The sequence below is a fragment of the Macrotis lagotis genome, chromosome 1 (genome assembly GCF_037893015.1).
Source record: "Macrotis lagotis isolate mMagLag1 chromosome 1, bilby.v1.9.chrom.fasta, whole genome shotgun sequence".
Taxonomy (NCBI): domain Eukaryota; kingdom Metazoa; phylum Chordata; class Mammalia; order Peramelemorphia; family Peramelidae; genus Macrotis; species Macrotis lagotis.
This window is the reverse complement of record NC_133658.1, coordinates 145492184-145518328: the sequence shown is the minus strand read 5'-3', so window position 1 is coordinate 145518328 and position 26145 is coordinate 145492184. Positions and strand designations below refer to the sequence as shown.

The following is a 26145-nucleotide window of genomic DNA, read 5'->3' as shown; positions in this document are numbered from 1 at the left end:
TGAAGAATAATTGAAAAATTGGAAAAGAGGGGCTAAGGGAAAAAATTTGAATTGGATTTAGGACCTAAGGATTGGCCTTGTCTGCATAGAAAACATCAGGAATTGACTAAATCCTAAATCTGTAGCAGAGAGAAAAAACTGTTTCTTGGAAATAGATTGCCTTTTTACCTGGTTTAACCTTATTTATGAAAGCCAGCAGAGAAACACCTGGGGAATCCTGAACACTGATACATATAAGTTGTTTTGTTTATGGTCTAACTTACAGAGATGCAAATTTAGGTATTGATTTGGATTGATATCATTTGTCCTGCTTCAGCCTCTTACCCTGATGACCAAACCTGTACTAAGGATGAAGAGGGAGAGAAAGGGACTTTCACTTTCTGCATCCTGTTCTTTGTTCCAGAGATTTTGGATCCAGGGGCCCAAAATTTTCTGCTTTGGAAGTAAATAAATAGGCTTCTCCTAGGCCTAGAGAAAATTAGTTAACTGAAAGCGTTAGAAGAGAACCCCAAATGAAGTCTAATTCCTTTTCTCTATTGATTTTTTCAATTTATCCTGTATTTTATTTGTACATAGTCGTTTGCATGTTGTCTCCACACATTTGATTGTGAGCTCATTGAGAACCCTATATTCCTCACATAGACCCAGTTGGCCCCAAGGTTATTGCTAAAGATCAGAAACCTTTCAGTTTGCCCAGCCAAAATTATTTGAAGTGATAGTTGGTCCCTGTCAACCCATTTTGGTCAAAATGATGATTCTTAGTCACATGTAATGTTTCTAAAATGATGCTGTTCTTGTTCACTCAGGCATGATAAAAAATTGTCAGTTGTGTCAAATTCTTATTATTTTCTCTTGCTCCTGTTATGATTCACCATTTCTAGTGATTCTCTCATTAGATATTCTTTTATTACCCAGGAGAAATGAAAGCATCAGAAACATCTAAAACATTATATAATTATCTGGAAACTCATCATCCTCTGTTCCTCTGATTGAAGGACTGTATCTTCAGTGCTTAGCACAGATCTTGGCTCCATCTAGGCACAATAAATGTGTATTGACTGACTGACCTTTTCTGTATTGACCAGCCAGGTCTTCAAGGTGCTTACATTCCAGTGGTAGCCTTTCCAAATATGAGAACTTAACAGATCATTGGTTAATTAAGCTTTACTCACCTGCCACCTGCTGCTGATTGGCTATGTACTTACTCAATGTGAGCCTGAAAAGGTATGTAAACTGAATCTATATACTAGAAAGGGGATTACCAGCTGCCTGGCTGTCTCCTCTTAGCTCTATAATGGGAATTTTTAAATCTTTATTTCCTTTTATTAATGCTTTTGGGGGTGGGGCTCAGGGCCATTCCTTCTGCAACTTGATTAACTGAAAGTCCATCTTCTGATAATATTAACCTCACCTGGCCAAAAACCTGTCCCAAGGGATTTGAAAATTTACTTAAGACCTTAAACATACCTTGGATGGGAAGCCCTAGGAAAACTCTCAAACACCCCCAATTCCATGGTGACCTGTAATCTCCCTCAATCTGCCTCTTTGTGAATCTCTAAATGTAGTTCGAACTATAGCCTAGTTTGGTTTACCTATAGAGGCTATTTAACTAGTTTTGTTAGTTATGAGATTATGATTCTGTTTAATAAGTTTGTTCAACTTTCATAACATTGGAGGAAGCAGGAATTATGAATCTGTCTTTTCTTTCTCTTCTTTGACTTCAGAAGAATGTATAAAATTTGCAATATGTAAAATAATTATTTCTCTGTCACTCTGACATGATTTTGCCTATAAGTGGCCTTGATAGAATCCTATTCTGGTTATTCAGGTTTCTTGTTCTCCCTGAGACTCAAACCTATGCTTTAAGCATAATATTAAAAACCTAGGTTTTTACCTCCATAATTTCTGCCTTGTGATAAATCTGCTTTTTATAGCAGATGAGCAGTTGTAAGAATTTGTACATTTTTCTCATAACAACACTAATCAATCTCTTTTCTTATCAGTTTGGTTACTCACTTTGACTACTGTCTAAGAAACCACTGGAAAGTAAGATTCTCCCTATGCACTCTAGGGACTTAGGCTGAAAAATTCTCTTCTTTCCAATTTATTTTACTATTGCATAGTCTTTGACAAACCATTTTCATAAACTATTAACCCTAAAACTGTAAACCTTAAAAATACAGGGTTAAAATAAAATGACAGAAAATATAGGTTAAGGGGTGGCTAGGTGGCACAATGGATAGAGCAGCGGCCCTGGAGTCAGGAGTACCTGAGTTCAAATCCGGCATCAGACACTTAATAATTACCTAGCTGTGTGTCCTTGGGCAAGCCACTTAACCCCATTTGCCTTGCAAAAACCTAAAAAAAATTATAGGTTAGACATGAAGTTTTATTCTCTGGGATTTACCATTAATCAATAGATGAGATCATTCTGGTAATGACCACCCCAAACTAAGGGATATCAGAAAATTTATAGAGCAGCAAGGGGAGGGGAACAGAAAACACATAACAAGAGTATGCAAAATCTTAAACTTCCCTGAAAACCATTCTATTATCTGATATCTAAGAAAATCATCCTTCTACAAAGCTTTCTTGCTTGAGGGAAGGAACATTTTTTTTAATGAGTTTAAGTACCAGTAGGGCAAGACTAGTCTTAGACTTTCCAAGTCTAAAGGAGGACACATTCCATTCCTCACAATAGCTAAGAAAATCAATTTGACCAGGAATATAAATGTAAAAACTTATAGCAAGTATTATTATTATTGTTATTATACTTTGACATCATCATGCTATTCCTCTGCCCAAGCACCTCTTGACTCCCTTTCCTACTGTTTAGTCTAAATTATTTTACTAGAAGATGACTATTAAGTGCTTATTCAGAACCAGATGGCAAATACTGGAGACAGGAAAACTAGCAAAAAGGCTGTGTGTGCCTTCAAAAAGCTTACATTCTAGTTAGGAAGATGACACAGTCTGCCCCTCTCCACCACCAATGGAGAACCCTGGAAGGAGGTTGGATTGGGGAGACCATGATCTAGGGCTGTTACTGGGAGGTGTTAACGGAGAAGCTATACAGAATGTTATGTCCAGGCTTCAGTTTAGCTCCAGTTATAGGAAGAGCTTGATTCAAGAAGGGTATTGTACTAGGGAGGGCAGTGAAAATGGATAATTATTTTGGTTTGCTTAAGACTATGTTCAAACACTAGAAGATAGACACCTTTCTGTTTTGGGGTTTTTTTGGCAAGGCAAATGGGGTTCAGTGATTTGCCCAAGGCCACAGGCTAGGTAATAAGTGTCTGAGGTTAGATTTGAACTCAGGGACTCCTGACTCCAGGGCCAGTGCTCTATTCACTGAGCCACCTAGCCGCCCCAACTTTTTGTTTTTTTTAAAGCTGGTCCTGATTTTGACTCCATATAGCACAAGATATCCAGAATGCAATGCAGTTCATCTAGTAGAAGGAACAGGAGTACTTGGGAATGATAGATAAATTTGGGAGTCTTGGAAGGAAGTGTGGAAAATGCTTTATTATGTTGTTCAGAAAACTTATTTTTAGACTTTTAAAATTTAACTTAAGGTGACTAGATATATTTTGAACACAGAATGTTGTCCTGTCCTCAGGAATTCTTCAGGAATGCCAGAGTTGGATACAGGGAATTTTGGGTTCCTTAGGTCCTGGATTCATTCAAAACATCTGTGGTTTCTCATCTATTTCAGATACATCCAAGCTTAAGTTTTGGGTTCTGCTTGTGCTTTTAGCTTTACCCAAATTTTGTTAAATGCTTATATATGCTGATATACATCTCATTCTGTCTTGTTTTCAAGGTGCTCACTTGATAAAATTGCTTAACTATGTAAGACTGGTTCTAGTTTTGTTTTCTTTTCTAAAATTTATGAAATATAAACTTGCAGAGCCTACAAGAGAGGAATCACACCTTCTTCCAGTTCACTCTCCTTTACCAAACAACCTAATAAATTTTTTTCTAAACCTATTTCAGATTTTGGGGTTTATTCTCATAACTAACAGAAAAAAAAAGGTAGGGAATAAGCCTTAAGTGCCAACAATGTGTTAACACTGTATTGAGTACTTTACAAATATTATCTCATTTGGTTCTCACAACAGCTATGGAAGGGAGATAGTGTTATCCCCATTTTTACAGCTGGAGAAACTTAGGCACATAGAGGTCAAATGACTTGTCCAAGATCACAACTAGTGAGTATCTGAGACCAGATTTGAACCCCATTATTCCTCACTCCAGGCTCTGTGCTTCACCCACTGAGCCACCTACCTACTTTGGGCATCTAGGTGGTGTAGTGGATAGAGCACCAGCCCTGGAGTCAGGAGGATCTGAGTTCAAATTCAGTCTCAAATACTCTACACTTATTGGCTGTGTAACTTTGGACTAGTCACTTAACCTTGCTTGTCTTGAATCCAGAGCTATCTCTATAGTTATTCTGATCCCTATTTGGCCACTGGACTGATGACTCTGGAGGAGAAAGTGAGGCTGGTGACTTAGCATAGCGCCCTGTCCCTCAAATCCTATTCATGTGCTTGTCATGACATCACCCTAGAACCTGGTTTTGAATCCCTGCTCTGATATTTGCTACCTGTATGATCTCGGGCAAGTCACTTAATTCATCTATACCTCAGTTTCCCAAAATATAAAATGAGCAGGTTGGATTGGATGGCCCCAGAGAAGTTCTTTCAACAGCATCCTATGAACGTGTCTCTTTTCTTCCTGGTGGAATGAATAGAGCCTGGGCTTGGAGTCAAGATTAAACCTTGCCTTTAACATCCAAACTGGCTATGTGATTCTGGGCCAATCCTTTACTCTCCTAGCACTCCAGCAAATCTGAGATATTATTCTTACTACTATGTATATATCTTTTTGGTACATGTTATCCTCTCCCAAACCCCCATTTAATTATGAGCTCCTTAGAGGGGAGGGATCATTTTTACTCTTAAAATACCTGGTAGCTGGTAAGTGCTTAATAAATATATTACCCCAATGTATAAGACACACCTTAATTTTCCGGCTCAAAATTTAAAAAAAAATGTATTACATAAAGTTATTGAACTCAAGTTTTATTCATCATGAAATTCAAGGACCTCCTGCTCCTAGCTTTCAGGCATCTTTTGGGCAAGTCTGGTGTATGGATGCATGCTTAGTCTATTCTGTTTCATGAACCTGAAGCACAGGTTGTGTCCTTCTTTGAAATCAATCACTTCTTTTTCATCAGTAATTCTTCTTGCCTCCTGTTGAACCTTCGTGGTGGACACAGGAATTCCAGTGACCCTCCACTCTTCAATCCATCTCTTCAGTTCCCTCTCTGGCCATTTTGCTGACTTGTGTCTCATGGCCTTCTTTTGCAGGGGCTTTTTCAGTAGGGTTTCTTCTTCCCCTAGCCAGTCTTGGATTGTTTTCTCAGTTGGAGGAGGACCAAACTGACCTTCAGCAGCACGATTTCCATTCACCTTTGCAAACTGGATCACTTTGAACTTGAATTCAGCACTGGATGAAAATCTTTTCTGAGTCATTTCTGGGCAGAACATGGCAAAATGTAACCTAATATAGAGGTAACAAATGGGAAACAATGAGCATAAGGACACAAGAGTGGAAAAAGTGGGAAATGCAAGTAAAAAAACTATAACCGTTGTCTGAGACACTCCCAGTTTTTAGTACCTAAATTTTTGGGAAAAGGGTGCCTCTTATACATGGGAAAATATGTTAGTTTTGATTGATTAAAGGAAATTCAATAAAGCATAAATTCCTTTAGAACACCGACCTTTCTCACCAAATACTGAACTCATTTACCCAAGTCAATAGCAAAACGTAAATCAGTGAAAATATATGTATGAGAATATATACCAGACAGTATTGCATGAAAGAGCCCTCTTATTATTAGGGCAACTCACCTCAACCAAGAGAAAGATATAGAGACAGAGAGGGAGACACAAGGAGAGGGGAACAGAAAGAGAGAGATACATAGAGACAGAGACATAGAGAGACAGAGAGACAAATAGAGGGAAGCAAAGACATAGAGAGAGAGAGAGAGAGAGAGAGGGAGATAGAGAGAGAGACAGAAATAGAGAGAGAAAGAGAGAATCTCACCCAAAGAGATTCTAGTGTAGCAAACTGGGAGTAGGGACATAATGGAGACTGTCTCTCACATTGGCTTCTTCCCAAGGCTTATTTTTCCTTCAGTGACTGTAAGTGTGGTTGGCATTGTCATCTTTCTTTCGACAACAGAAGCTAAAAGTGACCAAAGATACCTAAGAGACTGGAGGAACCGGGCACTCTCCACTTTCCTATTCTCAACAACTCTGTCCCATCCTTCATGGAGAAGCAGGGGCTGAGTCCTATACCAATGAACTTTGGAATTTGGTTACATAGGTTTCAGTTACAGTGGTGGGTTAGGCACAAGGGAATTTTACAGAAAGTAGAAGGGGAAGGTAATGATTTATATATCAAATTAAAAATAGCAGATGGGGAAGATCTGTCTCAAATACAACATCTGAGTAGCTGGAATTTGCAAAAACTAACCATTTCTAAAGTTTGATACCTCAGTTTGATTTTTGCAGACTCAAGATTTGCTCAACTTAAGTAAAAGGTAGCAAACAGAAATTCACTTACCAAAGAGGAGAAAAATCATACAATGATTCTGATTGTATCTACTACAGATCTATTTTACATAAATTCAACTGGGTCCTCATTGCTGCTAGGTAATCCTTCTATACCTCCCTTATCATCTCCTTTCCACTGCAGCTCTTCCAAGCCTTTTCATCCTTCAAACCTCCCAAGCTTCTTTAACGTCCCCATATTCTCTCAGCAAAGAACCTTGCCTCATATTTTACAGGATCTTTCTTATCTCCCTCTTCCTCATCATCATATGCTTTCCTACTATTCTTCCTTCACTTCTGTCTCACATGTCTTACTCCAAAGCTAACCCCTCTAATAGCACATGCAATCCCATTACATCTTGTCTCCTCTAACAGATTGCCCCTCATATCATTCCCACTCTCAATTTCAGTGTCTCCCTCTCTATTGGCTTCTACTCCAATTTAGTAGATCTCTTCTACCTTTTTTGGCAAAACTTTCTGAAAGGGCCATCTACTTTAGGTGCCTTCACTTTCTACCCTCCCACTGTCTTCTTAACCCCTTAAAAACCAGCTTCTCAACCTCATCATTCCACTGAAATTGTTCTCTCTAAAGTTATCAGTGATCTCTTAATTGCCAAATTCAATGGTCTTTTCTCAATCATTATTTTCCTTACCTCTCTGCAGCCTTTAACACTGATAGTCTCTTCTGGTTCTCCTCTTACCTCTCTGACTACTCCTTCTCATCTCTTGTTCTAGCTCTTCATTCAGATCATGCCAGTTCATACTTTCTAACCACAGGCACCCCTCAGAGTTCTATCCTCTTCTCTTCTCCCTCTATATTGCTTTACTTGTTGATCTTATCAGCTCCCATGGATTCTCTATGCTAATGATTCTCTTGTAACAAGAATAGACAAAATTTTAAACTTCCCTGGAGATTATTCTATTATTTGATATCATCCTTCTACAGAGAGAATCATCCTTCTACAATACTATCTTACTTGAGGGTAATTTTTTTCTTTAATACTTTTTATATTTTTTTAGTATCAGGAAGGCAGGGCTCCATTTCAAGTCTAAAGGAGAACACAATTCTTTCCTGGATTAAGGAGGGCAGAACAAGTCTTCCTTTCAAAGTCTAAAGGTCTAAATTCAACAGGTCCAATTCAATAGGTCTCTCCTTCTAAATCCTTCCCACCCCAAATTTCTCTATAATTATGGAGAACACCATTCTTCCAATCCTCCTAGCCCTGGATTTTTCACTGTCTCTCACCCCTCACCTCCCCACCTCCAACCCTTATATCCAAGCTATTGCCAAAGCCTGATGATTTTACCTTTAAAACATCTTCTTTCCTCAATCTGACCCCAATCTGATGCAGAGCTTTATCACCTCATGCTTAAATTATTGCAATAGCCTATTGATGGTTCTGCCTGTCTCAAGTCTCTTCCCACTTTGAGCCATTCTCCATTCATCCACTAAAGTGCTTTTCTTAAAACACAAGTCTGATCATGTTACACACACACACACACACACACACACACACACACACATACACACACAAACACACAGACCTTCCCTTGTAATAAACTCTAGTGGCTTCCTGTTGGCTCTAGGAGCAAATATAAAATATTCCATTTTTGTTGTTTTGAATACTTTGTCATTCAAAGCTCTTCACAACCTAGTCTGCTCTTACCTTTCTAGTGTCAAAGTATAATAACAATAATAATAATTACTATAAGTTTTTACAAGTATATTTGTGGGTTTAAGGTTGATTTTCTTAGCTATTGTGAGGACTGGAATGTGTCCTCCTTTAGACTTTGAAAGGAAGACTTGTTCTGCCCTCCTTAATCCAGGGAAGAATTGTGTCCTCCTTTTAGACTTGGAAAGAATCTTGCCCTCCTGGTACTAAAAAATATAAAAACTATTTTAAAAAAAAACCATGTTAACTCCCTCAGGCAGGATAGTATTATAGAAGGATGATTCTCTTTCATGCCATATAATAGAATAGTCTCCAGGAAAGATTAAGGTTTTGTCTAGTCTCCTTACATTATATTCTGTTCCCTTCCTCTTGCTGCTGTATAAATTTTCTAATCTCCCTGAGTTTGGGGTGGTCAATACCAGAATGGCTTCCACTTTTAGGTTAATGGTAAATTCCAGAGAAAATTTCATGTCTAAATTTTCTGACATTTTATTTTAACCCTATATTTTTACAGTTTTTAGGGTTTACACCTGTCTCCTTACTCTTTATTCTTTTACTTGTCAAATTAACGACATTGGCCTTGTCGTTGTTCCAAGAATAAGACACTATCTCTTGGCTGAGAATTTTCTTAACAAGAAGGTCCTTATGCTTGGAAGGCTCTCCTTCCTCTTCTTCAACTACTGATCTCCCTAGCTTCCTTAAGTCCCAACTAAAATCTCATCTTCTTCAGGAAGCTTTTCCCATCCCCCTCTCAATTCTGGTGCCTTCCATCTTTAAATTATTCCCAAATTATCCTATATATGGCTTGTTTGTAGTCTCCTCATTCAACTGTCCCTGAGGGCAGGGACTATTTTGTGTGTTTGTGTGTGTGTGTGTGTGTGTGTGTGTGTGTGTGTGTCTCTTTTTAATTTCTAAAGCTTAGTATAGGCCTTCCACATGGTAGATGGTTAATTAAGATTTATTGATATATTGATATGGCTCAAGTGGTTGAACTAATTGAGAACCAGCAAGGGACAGGGGAAGGAAGAAGGAAAAGGGATCAGATTTGATAATTCAAAGGGGTTGTTTATAGTGATATTCATTTTATCCAGGCAGAACAACACTTCATCAAGTTATGTATTATTTGCCTGGGATTAGCAGTTTGTGTGTCAGAGAAGGACTTCAACTCAGATTTCCCTGACTCAAAATCCTCCCTGACTCTACCTATTATTAGATCAGGGCTGCTTGTCTTTGTAATACTATTACAATTGCCATTTTGCTTTTTGTTCCTTGAAATGTAATCTATTAAAGTCTCCCTATACTTTGGATAAGGATTGGATTCACAAGTGAGATTTTTTTGGGGGAATAGTTATTTGGTGGGGAAAAAAATTCCCCTACTGAGCCATATTTTGACATCACCCTTTCTAGAGAAACTTAAAGTGTATTCATGAAATTACAATATCCAGCATGTAGATGGCAGTGAAAGCTTGGGAGTGAGTGGTATCCAAGGTCAGGAACAAAAACATAATGGCATCAAAATAATGTCTGGAGCAAAATCTTCTATGATCAACTAGATTTTATGCTTCTCAAAGTTAAGGCTCAAGTTCAGAGTAAATTAGCTGGAACAACTGACTGGTCTTGGTTCAGATACAGTTGCATTTTGATATTCATCATTCCTATTAATAATACTCTGAACTCTCAAATTATAAACTTGATTAGATCTTATCAAATAGTATACAAAATAGTGTATACAAAGCCCATTGTTTCCTTTAAGAAGGCAGAATTCTATGAATTAAGGAATGACAAGCATAAATCTAGTTCAAGTTCTATCACCTCTCTTTTGCCTGGATTACTGCAGGCAAAAGCCCTTTAATAAATCTCCCTGCTTTCTGTTTCTTCCTACTCTGGTCTATTCTTTACTCTGGTGCCAGAATGATTTTTCTTAAGCAGTTCTTAACCTGGAGCCCATTGATCCTACAAAAATTCATCTACACATGTCAGTGGTCCACAAACTTTGACAGGGAAAAAAATATATCTTTATTTTTACTAACTGAAATTTTTGTAATGTCTCCAAATGTAAATGAAGGCAAGGAGAATTATTCTGAGAAGTTATCCATAGGCTTTTTGTCAAAAATTCCTCTTCTTAAGGCTTTTAAAAGTGATATTTTCACATCATAATCTGAATGATACAGATATCTGATTTTGAAATGCCTTCTACATCAGAAACTAGCTGTTTTCACATCTACTACTTTCTGTTTCATTTCTTGAAAGGGTGATGCACAGGTTTCTGAATAGTCTACAAACCTTTGTTCTATTTCTTTTCACGATTTTGAAACACAGTTTCCATTGCGGCAGCATGAGTTGTTCTTCCCTGTGCTTTTTTTTTGCCTTCAAGGTCCCATTGAGTGTCAACGTATTTATTAATTTGTGTTGGATAGTCTTATGAAGATGTTTGGAAAAATTTCCTTGTTCTACAAATATGTGCATTAGTACATTGTTGGTGGAGACGTGAATGAGTCTAACAATTCTGGAATTTGGAACCACTCCCAGAAAGTTACCTAATTATGCATACTCTTTGACCTAGTTATATATCTACCAGGTTTATCCTTTAGAGAAATGAAAGGAATCAAGGAAAGAATGAAAGGATCTTTAAGGACAAAAATATTCATAGGTTGCCCAAAATGGAAACTAATATCCTATTAGGGAATGACTAAACCATATTGTGACATATGAATACAATAGAAAACTGTTTTGCCATCAGAAATGATGAAATGGACAATTTCAAAGGAAACTGAGGGGACTTTTATGAATTGATATAAAGCAAGGTGAGCAGAACTAGGAGAACAATTTATACAATAATAACATCATAGAGAAAAACAATTCTAGAAGACCTAGTGGTAAGTCATGAGTCCAAAAGAAGGGAGTTGAAACACTTGGCTCCTATTGGAGAGGTAAAAAACTTAAAATGCAGAAAGCAATAATATATTTTTGGATAGTGACAAATGTAGAAATATGTTTTGCTGAACTATGCAGCTATACATTAAGCTATACATTTCTTTTTCTTTTAATTTGCTCAGTTTTTTAAAAAAAATTTTCCATTCTTTATCCCTTTTATACATTTTAAGTTTTTTAAAGAAAGATTTATATATTTATTTTGAGTTTTACAATTTTTCACCCATTCTTGCTTCCCACCCCCATCCCCCACAGAAGGCATTCTGTTAGTGTTTACATTGGTTCCATGTTATACATTGATCTCAGTTGAATGTGATGACAGAGAAATCATATCCTTAAAGAAGAAAAATAAAGTATGAGAGAGTAAAATTACATAATAATATAATGCTTCCCCCCCAATTTGATGGTAATAGTTTTCTGTCTTTGTTCAAAGTCCATAAATCTTTCTTTTCAATGTTTTTTAATACTTGTTAATTGAAAAATTGAAAATATTTTTTCAAGAAGAAAAATACAAATCCTTCATCAGTAACAGATTTTGACACATAAGATCAATATCTCAATTATATTAATTGATATTTTTGTAAGCTAAAACAGAAATTCCTAGAAAGCACTGGATGTTTTGGAGAGAAACTCCAGGAATTGACATGTGTAGGCTATCATGAATTCAGAATCACCATTGAATTCAGAAAGCCATAAGATTAGTTGCAGAGATTAGGGGGGGAAGGTAAGGTGGATGGTGAGAGAGATCACTTTTCTCCATCTTCTTTAATTTTAGAACCTTCCTTCTAGGTATTCAATGAATAGCTCTGAGTTTAGATTCAGTCCTGAGTTCAAATGTAATTTCAGACTAACTTAACTGGGCAAGTTACTTAACCTTTGTCTGCCTCAATTTCCTTGTCTGGTCAAATGGGGATGATGATATCATCTGTCGCTGTAGATTCTTATGAGTATAAAATGAGATAATATTTTAAGTGCTTTGTAACCCTTTTAAAATGCTACATAAATTCTAGTTATTTTTACTATTATTATTACTATTATTATTATTATTATTATAATCTGCAATTGATCCTGTATCTTGTTTGTACTTTGTTTGCATGACTGTGAGCTCCTTAATGAGAGGAACTAATTTTTGTCTCACTTTATATTTCCAAGACTTAGTGTACTGTGTGTCACACAGTCAGAGCCTAATAAATGATTGTTGAATTGACTTGAGAGGAATAAATGGAGTCTGTTTTGGCAGTTTCCAACTTGTTTCCTCTCCAGAGCTGTCTAATGAAGGCTCGGCCATGAAGGAGGTGGCCACTGTGGGGCAGACTAAATTCAGTTAGAGTGATGTGACCTCTCTTCTGGAGACTTTCTTTCTTTCCCTGGGCTCTGGGCTGAGAGGGGAAAATTCTAAATAACTGCCCAATCCCTACCCTTCTCACTGAAGCAGGAAGATCTCTCCTGCTTCTTGATTCAGAAAGCCATAAAATGCTCTTTTTTCCATCCCTGCCTGTGCTGATCATTCTCCCCTTTGAGGGTTCCATCTGCTTGTTCGCTCCCTCCTTTCTGTTCTCTTTCATTTCTACTGAGACATAAAATTAATTTAGAATGCCAAGATTTCAAAAGGTTGAGATGACTATTTGGTACATTCCATTCCAGGAGTGGGGGGACAGCCTGGATAGATAGAACAGATGGGAGAGTGTAGGACAAGAGCCGGAAACAGTAACACTACTTGTATGGTAGTGTATGAAGGGTAGTAATATATTTTATTCTATAGGAAACTGAGCCATTGAAATTATGAGGAGTGAAGCAGGGGACTATCATGATGTTAAGATGCATCTATTCAGGTTCAATTGTAGAGGATACCATAAACATTGAAACATTAACAAATGGAGGTTTACTTTACCCTAACATAGCAAAGATATACAGCAAGAATACACTGTCTTCCTTCCTTCCTTCCTTCCTTCCTTCCTTCCTTCCTTCCTTCCTTCCTTCCTTCCTTCCTTCCTTCCTTCCTTCCCTCCCTCCCTCCCTCCCTCCTTTCCTTTCATTCTTTCTTCTTTTTTTGGTAGTCAGGGTTAAGGGACTTGCCCAGAGTCACACAGCTAATAAGAGTCTGAAGCTGGAACTGGAATTTATATCTTCCTGACTCCAACACTGCAGCTGTAGCCACTGTGCCACCCAACTGCATCAAGCATTTGTTTCTATAGTCATGGTCCTCTCCTCCAGCAGTGTGCTAGAGACAGCTTAAACCAGCTCTGAAGAGCTGATGGTTAGATTTTCAGAATGAGCCTTTATATCTTGGAAACTGGCAAACTACAAATCAGGACTTAATTTATTGTTTTGTTGATTATCTAGGTCAGTAGTGTCAAACTCAAATAGAAATGAGCTACTAAACTCTATAATTCTCATAGGCTACATAGTGACTTAGATTCACATAGTAATATTATCTATATTCTTTTGGCTTTTTTGTTTATTTTGTTATTTTCCAATTGCAGGCTTCACTCCAGAGTGTGGTAGGTCAATACTTATCAACCCTTTGTTTGACACTTCTAGTTCTAAGAAAGTGATGGGAAAAAATAGAAATACAAATAGTACAGATCAAAATTAAAGGTTTTTTTTTTTAACATGTATGAAACACATTTTCTTTTAGGTTTTTGCAAGGTAAATGGGGTTAAGTGGCCTGCCCAAGGCCACACAGCCAGGTAATCATTAAGTGTCTCAGGTCAGATTTGAACTCGGGTACTTCTGACTCCAGGGCTCTATCCATTAGGCCACCTAGCCACCCTGAAACACATTTTCTTAATCATTTACCAGCACACTCCTGCTCTTCCCCAGTCCTTACCTCTTCAGGTCAACATTCCAGGACATGGGGACCTCAAGATATTCAGATATCCAAATTGGAAAGACCCTGACTTCAAATAAGTAGAACTTTTTCTGTCCTTACATGAACAAGAAGAATTATCAGAGGAAAGAGGGCATAAACAGGTCTAGAAGACAGCTTTGTTTACTTTTAGGAGATGCTTATTACTGGCACATCCCTGTTGTGAGAGAAGAAAACCCTGGTAGATATTGGTTCTATCCCACATGGTCCTATCTGTTGTGCATTAGGATGATTACTTTGGCAGCTAGGTGAGTGAATGTCGTATTAGAGAGGGTAGTTACAGGTAGTTAGGTAGAATATTGAATCTGGAATTAGGAAGACCTGAATTCAAGTTTAGTTTCAGGCAACTTACTCACTGTATGATTCTAGGCAAGTCATTTTATCTTTGCCTTGGTTTTTTGAAACTATAAAATGAGGAGAATAAAATTATTTACTCTTTTCAGGGTTGTGGAAAGGATAAAATGAGATATTTTTAAAAATACTTTGCAAGCTATGAAGTATTATATAAATGCTAGCTCTTGCCATAATCTGGGTTAGAGGTGATTGTCACTTACTTTTAACTGACAAATTTTCTTGAAAAATTGTCTGTTTCACTGATTTACATAGTATCCAAAGTGGTATAATCAAAGGAGTGTTTTGGGACAGCTAGCTGGTGCAGTGAATAAAGCACTGACCATGGAGTCAGGAGGAATTGAGTTCAAATTTGACCTCAGACATTTATTAATTATCTAGCTGTGTGACCTTTGGCAAGTCACTTAACCCCACTGCCTTGCAAAAAAAAAATAAACAAAAGAGTGTTTTGTGAAAGCCCTGGGCTATAAATTTCTTGTATAATTCTAGCTATAATTACTTTACCTTCTTCTAGTCTCAGTATTGTCATATGCAAAATGGGGATAATAATACCCATTGTGCATACCTCCCAAGTTTAAGGTTGAAATGAGAAAATATATATATAGCCACTTTATAAAAGTTTAAGTGCTATATATGTGTCAACTCCATTGAAATGTCAGATTTGGAATGGTCTTCAGAGGTCATATATCTAGAACAATAAAGAAGCTCAGAAATATCAAGGCTAAGCCTTCATTTTATAAATGAGGAAACTGAGGCACTGGGAAGAAATATGTAATCTAAGTATTCATTAGAAATTGAGACACAGGGATAATGTGACTTGTCCAAAGTCACACAAGAAAACAATATCAAAGGCTGTATTTGAGGGTCTATAACAATCCCTCCATTTTACAGATAAGAAAATAGACCCACATGGGGAGTGACTTGCCCAGGGTTATATACACTAGGAATATAGATTCAAATCTTAGCCTTCTAGGCCTTACCTCTAGGCCAGGGCTAGAGGTATATACTATAGATTTTCTAGTTCTTGTTTCTATTATTATTTGTTTTTCACTCCCCTCTAACTTTAGATGGATTATTTGGCTTAAATTTACTTCTAAGATCAAATAAGAACAGAAGTTGTCTTCTGCCTAAAATGAATTCTAGATCTAAGCTAACATTTTTGGCCAGGGGCACAAGAATTTTGTGGGCCATCTCTGCCCCAGAAATGTCTACTACTATAATGTTCACAAAATCACGCACTACCTGTTCTTAGAACTTTCTGAAGCTTTTGGGAACCATTATATAAACAAACTTCAAATTACAGCATTTCTGAGAGAGCGAGAGAGAGAGAGAGAGAGAGAGAGAGAGAGAGAGAGAGAGAAAGAGACAGAGAGACACAGAGAGACACAGACAGAGAAAGGCAGAGACAGAGACAGAGAGACAGAGAATGGATAATTTCACATTCATGAATGATCTATTTTCTCTTTCTTTAAAGAAGTTATACTCTGTTTTTCTATTATATTTACTTGTGTACATGTCTCATTTGCTCTACTAGATTGAAAGCTTTTCCAGGGCAGGCAGAGACCGTGGTATATTTACTCTTGTATTCCTCCTCAGAGATTGTCACAGTGTTTTAGTGCATGATGGTGATAAATTTTATTTCATTCATCTCTTCTTTCCTCCTAGAATACACTGTCAAATATACCATGATCCTGCTTGAAGGAGACACTTTATTGAAAAATGAAACTTGAAAGTTATAGACAGTTTTTACATATGTATAGTGTTGATTGAATTATAGAATATTAAAAGTTGAAAGAGATCTGTTTTGACAGCATGTTGTTTGGTCATTTCAGTCATGTCTGATTCTTTGAGACCCTATTTGGGATTTTCCTGACAAAGATACTGAAGTGGTTTTCCATGTCCTTCTCTAGCTCATTTTACAGATGAGGAAACTGAGACGAATAGGATAAAGTAACTTGCCCAGTATTACACAATTGGTAAATGTCTGAGGCCAGATTTAAATTCAGGTAGGTGAGTCTTCCTGATTCCAGGCCCTGACTCCAGTATTCTATGTACTATGTTGTAGTAAGTACTATATATTCACTGCCCCTGGTGCCATTGGACCATAAGGACCATACTCGAATCCTACCTCTGATACCTACTACCTGTGTCACCTTAGACCAGTCATAGCCTCCTTTAGCCTTGGATTCCTTATCTATTTAAATGAGAGACTTAGACTAGATTGCTTCTGAGGTCCTTTCAACCTGGAGCTCTAATTCTAATAATAAATAGAAATTATTAATTAATTAATTAATAATTATTTATTAACATATTAATTAATTATTAAAGAGAACGTATTAATTTTCTAAGGTAGACCTCATTTCTTGGCCACTTCTTTAACTACAAAGTTTTTCCTTATGTTGAACCAACGTCTTCTTTCAGGTAGCTTTTACCTATTGCTCCTATTTCTGCCCTCCTAGACCAAGAAAAACAAATTGAATCCCTCTTCCAATCATAACCATAACCCTTAAATATTTGAAGATAAATATTTTCTTTTGGCTAAACATCCTAGTTTCTTCAATAAATATAGTAAGGTTTTATGTGATAAGGTCTCCAACTGCTTTACTATTTTTATTGTTCTCTTTTACATATGTTCTGACATGTCACTATTCCTTCTAAAATACAGTACCTTCTTTGGAGATGATACTCTAGTTATAGATTTAGTTAGAGGAACATCTTTCTAATTCTGTTTCTATTATTCAATTTCTATTTGTATTAATGCAACCTGAATTTGATTTACCTTTCTGGAATGCTATTTAACACTATTGACTCATATTGACCTTGTAACCTTTTAAAATTCACAGATCACTTTCTTTTTTTTCTTTTGATTTCTTTTTCTTCCTCCCTCCCTTTCTTCTTCTTCTTCCTCTTCTTCTTCTTCTTCTTCTTCTTCTTCTTCTTCTTCTTCTTCTTCTTCTTCTTCTTCTTCTCTCTCTCTCTCTCTCTCTCTCTCTCTCTCTCTCTCTCTCTCTCTGTGGGCACCTGGGGTTAAGGGACTTGCCCAGGATCATAAAGCTACTAAGTGTTTTGACTTAGAATTTGAACTCAGATCCTTCTGACTCTAGGGTTGATGCTTCATCCACTGTGCCACCTAACTGCCTCCAGTTCACTTTTCAAATGAACTGTTCTCTAGCCATAAACAATTGACCTTTTTTTAGCTCATACAGATTTCCTTATTTGTAAAATGTTTGTTGGATTAGATGATCTTTACTTTTCTTTGCAGCTTTAAATACTATGCTTCTCTAGGCAAATCCTAATTTTTCCAATACCCCTTATCAGCTTAGCTTGACACCCTCCCAGCTGGTCAGCCCAGGATCACTGACAATATTTGCTGATATCTGTGTTCTTCCTCCAGTTAAAGAAAGCTTATCACACTTTGTTAAGACCACTGATGGTGAACTTCCTTTGGGTAGGTTAATAGCATTTTTTTATAGTGCTGCAAAGTACTCTAAAATATTATCTATTTTTATGCCAGCCACTCTGGAAAGTAGTTGCTATTATTATCTCCCATTAACAGGTGAGGAAACAGAAAGACAAAATTTAAGTGGCTTGCCTAAGGTCACATGTTTAGTAAATGTCTGAGGCTGAATTTGAACTCAGATATTCCTAACTTCAGGTCCAAATTCTATTCACAATATTTTCTAGCTACTTCTCTTAATAATTAGTTAATAATAATGATAATGATAATAATAACAACAACAGCAACAATAATAATAATAGTAATAAGACCTTGGTTGTCTATGATATCCATAATAATGGGCACCATGGCATGCTGAAATGAGATTTGGTACTGGAATTGGAAACCTGGGTTCAAATTTTGGACCTACTTACTGTACAGCTTTGAGCAAGTTACTTCTTCTCTCTCTCTGGGCCTCAGTTTTCTTGTCTGTAAAATCCTTTATGGTAACAAGCTCTGGTATTTCCTGTAATAACACTATACTTCTGAATTTATATTTCACTGTATAACAACATATAAAAGCATCTTGCACTCTGTGTTTATACCTTGAAGTGATCAGTGACAGGCCCTGTAATAGTAACCTGAAACTTCTGCCATGATTAGCTAGTTATTAACTAAATGTCACCTTGCATTTTATTTGCATATTTAACCTACTGCTGTTTTGTTTTTCCTATGTGGGAAATGTCAAATGTGGTAGTTGTGAAATATGGGTGATGGGAGACATGGAACATGTGAGGGTTAAAAGAAGCAGTTATTTAAAAAATTAAGCATATGGGGTCATTAAATTATTGATGTTGGGTTTTTTTTTTTGCCATAGTAGATTTATAAATAATAGATGTTTTCAAGGTTATTTCCATTACATTTCTTTAGGGACAACCAAAAAGTCTTCTTTTGAGGTTGAAGAGAACTGACAGTTACTGAAAGGTCACGAAAATGTTCATTCATGTAGGAAAGAGTTCCTGTTTTTTTTTTTTTTAAGTAATTATGACCCAAAGCAATTCTTATATAACAAGACAACTCAACTCAGTTTAGTGGAAGCTGGAACTACAAAAGGGGGGTGGGGCACAACCAGAGCTCTGTCCAGGGTCCTGAACCCAGAAGTTGCTTGCCTCATTTATGTTCTTGAAGCTTATCTTAGCATCTAGTTAGCAAGACTAATTAATTTTTTTTTTTTTAAAAAGATGATTTCCAAACTACTGCAAGTCTCCTCCTTCTATCCTGGGCTCCTGGGCTGATGGCAACCTTCTCAGTGGCAGCCTTACAATATCTGAAGGACTCTTTCTTAAAAAGTGATTGGAAGATATCTTTCTGGTTGTTTGCCCCAGGTGTCAAATTGACTAGTCAAATTGGCTCTTTCATGATTCATTTGTCTTTCTTTTTTCCTCCAGAACTGAAAATTAGCTTTTCCTCCAGAAAAGAAATTAGATGAATGAAATAGGAAGAATTTCTACTTAAACAAAACTCAACATTCTTCTAATAAGAAAAAAAACTAAATAATTAAATATTCTTTTGGAAACCAGATATGTGGTTGAATGTAATTTAGGAAATGGTTTAAACAGTGAATACTGAATGACAAACATCACCACATCTGAGAGAAAAGTAAATTATTGTTGTTATTTTTCCTGAATTTAGGAAAAACCAGAATTTTCATGGTTGTCAAGGCGCTAACCTGCTCTCTTAAACAATGTGTAAACAAAACATCATGTTTCCCTCCAGTGTCAGCACAAGGTGCCATGCACACTTGTGCCCTTGTCATCTTTTTAGAATGGAATATTTTAAAAGGTGACAGTAGATGAGTGACCAGTGCTGTCCCTAAAGACAATCATGCAGCAGGCAAGAAGTGCTTTCTGTCACTGTTTTTCTTCTTCTATCCCCTCCTCAGAGGGTCAAATACCTTCCAGGGTCACCCTACCAATCTCTTCCTGCCCTGTTTAGCCCTGCCCACCCTCCCAGAAGCCTCCCTCCCCTCCCCAGGCCTAGACAGAGCCCCATGTTCCCAGCCTTTGAAACAAAACTTAGGATCACTGAACTCTGACTTAATGTTGAAACCTTAGAGACAAGTCCAATTTCATATCCTTTGTTAGGTGGTGCAATGGATAGAGTACCTGCCCTGGAATTAGAAGGGACCTGAGTTCAAATGTGACCTCAGACACTTGACGCTTGCAAGCTGTGTGACCTTGGGCAAGTCACTTATCCCTTACATCCCAGGACATCTCCAGTCATCCTGATTCATATCTGGCCACTGGACTCAGATAACCAGAGTAGAAAGTGAGGCTTAGCACAGCATCCACTCAATCAAATCCAATTCACTTGTTTATCGTACCATCACCTTTTTCAAAAACAAAGGGACCAAGATCATTATCATCATCATTGTCATTTTTTTAGGTGTTTGCAAGGCAAATGGGGTTAAGTGGCTTCCCCAAGGCCACACAGCCTATCTATTGGTCTTTTGTTTCATCTTAAAGACCTCTAGTTACAGGGAACTGGCATACTCCAAAGGCAGACTCTTTCATTTTGAGAATCTCCATCTAGACAACTTGATAATAAGTAATTGACAGGCAAAACTAATCCCTGCAGAATGTAGATCTGATTGCTAAACACATTGCCTTAATCTTTAAGGAGTGAGAAAATGCTGATAATTTCAGGCATCCAGGCATGCCAGTGGAGAGAATTATTTTTAGTTATGGGAAGGTATCAGATCTTACCAGGGAGGAATGAACAATAAACAAATGAATAGTAAATAAAATAACTATGGGCTAGAACAAATTTAGAAATACAAGAAATTGATGGCATCAGAAAATGCTGATGAGATGTGGTTAACTCTTTGGTATATGCTTGAGATATGAAAAGTGTAGCTGTAACATTATTTTACAATTTTCACCCATTTCCCTAAATTAAAGAACAATTGTTAATATTGTTATACAAAAATACTTTAGAAAAGCAATCTGTTTTTTAAATTTTCTAGATTTATTAGCCTCCTACTTCGAGCAGGCCAAGAGATGAAAAACTGTCTGTTTAATGGGGGTGGGAAGGATAAAGAAGAGCTGATTAGCTTTTTTATTCTTTTTCTTTTTTTTGCAAGGCAATGGAGTTAAGTGATTTGCCCAAGGCCACACAACTAGATAATTATTAAGTGTCTGAGGCCAGATTTAAACTCAGGTACTCCTGACTCCAGCACTGGTGCCCTATCCACTGTGCCACCTAGCCACCCCTTTTTTTTAAAAAAAATGTATAAAGCATTACTTTGATGGAACACATCATTTCATTTTCTATGGACCTCAGTTTTCCAATATGTAGAATGTGTCATTTGGACTAGGTGATCTCAAGAATAAGGAGCTCTAATATGCTACCTTTAGAATGATGATCTTGAGACACAGCAAAAGCTTGAAACATCAATGAAAAAATCAAATGATATTTATTATCCTATACTTCTTCACTAAAGGACTAGGGTCAAGATATATTCTCTTTGGGTCTCATGTCCTTATCTGTAAAGACTTTTAACCAGACTTTAATGGTCCTTCCAGCTCTAAATCTACGGTCCTCTCCTAGCACTCATGGGTTAATGATCCTGAATTCCTGAATCCTAGGCTTAGAATTGGAAGGGCCATAGCAGTGGTCATCTTGTCTAACTCACACTTGAAAAAACTTTTTGTATTGACTTGCCCAACAAGTAGCTATCCAGATTCTCCTTGGTGTCCAAACTCTAATAAGTCCTATAAAACTTGCTTCATGTATGGCCCCCTAGTAATGGTCTGGAGTGTGTCCTGTAAAGGATTTAATGTGGAGAGGCTCATGACCATTTAACCATGGAGTGATGAATGATTTGACCATGGAACTCTCTGAGACCACTAACCAAGTTGTATTAGAGGTTACTAGTGAAGGGATTACCCACACCAATGGGGCTGTGAATTTGTATTTGCCAAAACATTTAGAAAGGCTTTCAAAAATGTGAGTTGAAAAACAAGGTTTTCTGTTAAGCTTTAGTTAAACCTTTCTTAGGGAAGCTTGTGAAAGAGTTAATTGAAAAATGACCAGGACTTCCTATTTCAGATTTGTACACACACTGTATGATCAGTAATTATTTATTGACTGATCAACTTCCCAGAAGATTCAGAAAATGGAAGTTTGGCTATATAAAGTTAGATAAAACAGAGCTAGATACGCAGGCTTTCTCCTCTAACCTTGCTTGCTTGCTTTGTTCTGTCTCTTAAAACCTTTCTTCCCCATCTAGCCACTAAAAGGAGAGCCAGGGTGACTGGAAACGTGATGAGTCATCTGACATCAATTTGATTCACTTTTTTTGATGCTGCCCTCATTGAAAGCTTCACTCTCCGAAATCAGAGACAACTGTGTGTGTTTTGTAAATGTTATTATTTTGCAGAAAGTAGTGGAGATTTATAGTTTGCACAGAGTAGAGCTATTGGATGATTTGGTACAAGTAGCTATCTGACATTCCTTAGTCATATATCTTTACCTAGAAAGATATTTCAGAGGGTGTTTTGAAAATGCTGTTGGATATGTGGCAGATGTGCCTGCACTCTGGTCTGTATCTCTGGTTGTATGTATTCATATCTTTCTTTAAAGGTAGGTTCTGATTAACCTGCTTTGTTTCTTGATCGTGATTTCAAACAAATGCATTTAATCTTTCCTTTTTCCAGATGTTTTATTTAAACATAGTTGAGTGAAGCATTTAATTTACCTAATATGTATAAGTTGTTATTAATTAGCCAAATGGCAGTTGTAGGAGATAAAATTGGGAATAGTATGCCTATCTCACATTTTTTGGTTTTATTTCTCTCTTTAAAAAGCTTCATCTCCTGAGATTATAATAACAAAAGAATGGTTAATTCTAGGAGTTTAAAACCATAGATTAGGAATGATTTTCATATTTGTGTCTCTCAAGGGATGGATTTGCTGCTGCTTTGATTCTAATTCTTGATAAAAATAATTATCCAGCCTTCTCTAGAAGGAGAAACATTTTTTTTTAAGTTAAAATCAGGAAAGAAAATGAATAGGATGCAATGAGTTTAGCTCTAATTTCATATGCTGCTGGTTTTGCTGCGGAATGTCTGTTTCATAGCAATGGAGCTTTCTTCTAGAGTATTATAAAGAAAAGATGTGTTTGTTCTAAAGAATTGCTATTTTCCCTTTTCTTCTAGTTTTCAATTTGAAAACTTCATCTTCATTTTGATGACAATAGTGAGAACTGTATTTATAGAGCTCCTCTCTGTTTGGAAGCTTCTGACATTTCATGATTTATCAGCTAGATTATGGTTATTATTCACTTTACCAACAAACTTTACCAGCTTAAAGGAAAGGTCCTTTTGAGTTGCTTAATTTTATAGATATGTATAATTCTTATAAATTCATAGAATAGCAACTTATGTATAAAAACTGCATTTCATATGAACATCTTAAAGGAGATTACTGTAAATTAATTATCTCAAACTAAGAGAAGAGCTAAGAGGACCATTTGACTGATTTTTTTTTAATTTGGGAGTGGAAGAAAGAGAAGGGAGGAGAGGGGAGAGAAGAAAAGAAGAGGGGAAGGGAAGCAAGGGGTAGGGATAGAAGAGGAGGTCTTTAACTTCTCAGTACCTGTATTTTAGAGCAGGTAACAGATCTACTTTGGGAGGGAGATTTCTCACTGTGAATTTCTCATACCAATGAAATTATAGATCCTTACCACACACCCCACCTTCATCATGAAGAAAATAACTAAAGTGATATTTTTTAAAGTGCTTCTAGAAATGAGTTTATGAAAATATTGCACAAAATAATTAGTCATAAAATTTTTTAAAAACCTCTTTAGAAAATTATGTGTCTTTTAAAAAGGTATTTCCTTTCTTTTATCAACCTTACATAACTCTAAATTAATCTGATTTCAAAATTGATTGTAACAAGAAATGTCATTTTAAGTTTTGGGTGACATTCTCTTTGCTTTATGACATTATTGAACTGCCTTCTAAGCTCCTTGTTTATTTTTAAAAGCAAGTCAGCCTAAAAACAATCAAGGGCAAGACTTTTCCATGAATAATAGAAATCTTTGCCTTTGCCATTAGAACTTTTGTGAGCTATATATAATTTGAGTCCTCTCTCTTACCCTCCTTCTCCATCATCTCCCCTCCCTTAATTCTTTTCTCCTCCCCCATATTTGTTTCCCAATGTTTGTCCTTTATTTTCAAGGAAGACCATGACATCAGGGAGGTGATGTCCTTACAAGCACATGATTTGGATTTGAGTGCTATGCAAGGCCACCAGTCTCACCTTCTTCTCCAGAGTTATCAAGGTCCAGTGAATAGATATGTATCAGGATAACTGGAGATGGTCCTGGATGCAAGGCAATCAGGGTTAAATTACTTGCCCAAGGTCACAGCCAGTTAGCAGCAAGTGTCTGAGGCTTGAATTCAAACTCCCATCTTCTTGACTCCAAGACCAGTGCTCTATCCATTGCGCCACCTAGCTGCCCTGGTAATTCAGGTCACAAGTAGCCATACTGGAGAAGAGAAATAGATGATGAAATGAAAGTTATGGATGATGGAATATTCTAATTAGAAAGATGGGAAACCAAGGTGAAATTCTGAGCTAAACCTAATTCCAAATGCCCATTTGAGTTTTAGTCCATTTAAATGCTTTGTAAGAGTTACCTATTCCAAAGCAGAAAATCCTCAGTTCATCTCCTCAGCCTTTTAGGCACCAAGTCTTTCATTTAAACCATAACCATCAGCAAGCATTTAATAAGCTGGGTGTTTTGGAATTTTAAAATCTAAACTACAATGTAAGAGTTTAGTCTTTTCTGTATTATACACAATCAGATGATAATTCAGTCCACAAGTCATTATTTTTTCTTTGCAGTGTGCCCAATCTGCTTCAATTCTTCTGAGTTACTTGATCTTGTTACATTGGGTCTTCTTTCTACCAAATAAAGAGTGTACCTTCTCTATGAGTTAGTAGTAGTTGGTCTTCATAGTTAACCTGATCAAAATACTTATCACTTTGTGATGGAGCAGGGGTGATGAGGAGCTTCTCTAAATACGGCTAGGTAGGCTGATCCTGAAGTGAAAGTCATACAATGTCACTGGGCCCAAACTCAAAGCCTTTCTGGCTTAAAACATGAGGGAATATATATTCCACAGATTTAGCCTCCGAGAACACAGTTTTTAACTTCCATTTTCTCTGTGCTACAATTAATCAATGGAAAAGTGAGTGGAAGTTGAGTGGAAATTTCATGCTAAGCAATAAGGATGTGGAGTCTGACAAAAGAAATTTTCTTTTTTAAGGTCTCAATAAAAATTCACTCTAAAAAGATTATGATTATGATTAGATAACCTCTATTTGCTTCAGTTTCATCTGTAAAATAGAATATGTAAAGTTAAATTTCTGATCCCGTGTCAGATAATTTCTAGTAAATTTTATCTCTTTTGATTTGTTCTAGCAATATAGCCTGTCAAAGGATTTTTTAGTTGCTGATTCATCATCCAGTGAGTTCACCACTCAGCTTTATGTGTTTTTTTGCAAAGTAGAGAAAGAAGGTATCTTAATCCTTTATTCAAATCATTGTTATTTCAGACCTTATCCAGAAGTAGAGGATGCTCTAGAGCCTGTGCTTTTCAGGCCTTCAGAACATCTGATTCCCACTTAGTTCCTTGACTTTTTCCTTTTGCAGGTGATATCTTTGTATTTAGGTTCAATTCAATTCAAAGATAAAACATTTATTAAGTATCTCTCATATGTGCTAAGCATGGTACTAGGTGCAAAGACAAAAATTCCCCAAAAGTCCCTGCCCTCAAGAAATTTACATTCTATTGAAAGAATAAACACATACACACACAAGTAAAATTAGAATCTTTACAAGACATATATACAGTATAATGGGGGAAAGGAAAGGGAATCAGGAAAGACCTTTTTTTTTGGAGGCAAGATTGAAGATGAACCTTGATGGGAAGTCCTGGAAGACCTGTTTAAGCAGAGCTTCAAAGACATGCATAATAATTTTTGCAAAGGAAGGAGATGGGAGATGGAATGTCTTATAGATGCAGCATCAAGGATACATTTTTGGCTAAAATAAAATATTCATGAGGGCATTATGCAATTGACCTGGAAAGATAGGTTAAAGACAGATTGTAATGGCTTTAAATGCCAAATAAAGGGCTTTGTTATTTAGTGCTCATAGCGAGACCACAGCTTATTGAGGTGACTCAGTAG

At 36.7% G+C, this 26145-nt stretch overlaps 1 protein-coding gene across 2 annotated transcripts in view; it reads left to right on the top strand.

Annotated features, from left to right (window-relative positions):
- The window catches only part of CHRNA6 (cholinergic receptor nicotinic alpha 6 subunit), a 42927-nt gene that overhangs the window by 4789 nt on the left and 11993 nt on the right, over positions 1–26145 (top strand). Inside the window, exon 1 of one of the 2 annotated variants that reach the window (XM_074209047.1) lies at positions 25410–25472. The exons of the other annotated variant lie outside the window; for it this stretch is intronic. The gene's annotated coding sequence lies outside the window, so the exon portion shown is untranslated. Of the gene's footprint in view, positions 1–25409; positions 25473–26145 lie in introns of those variants that run through there. 2 annotated transcript variants of the gene reach the window in all.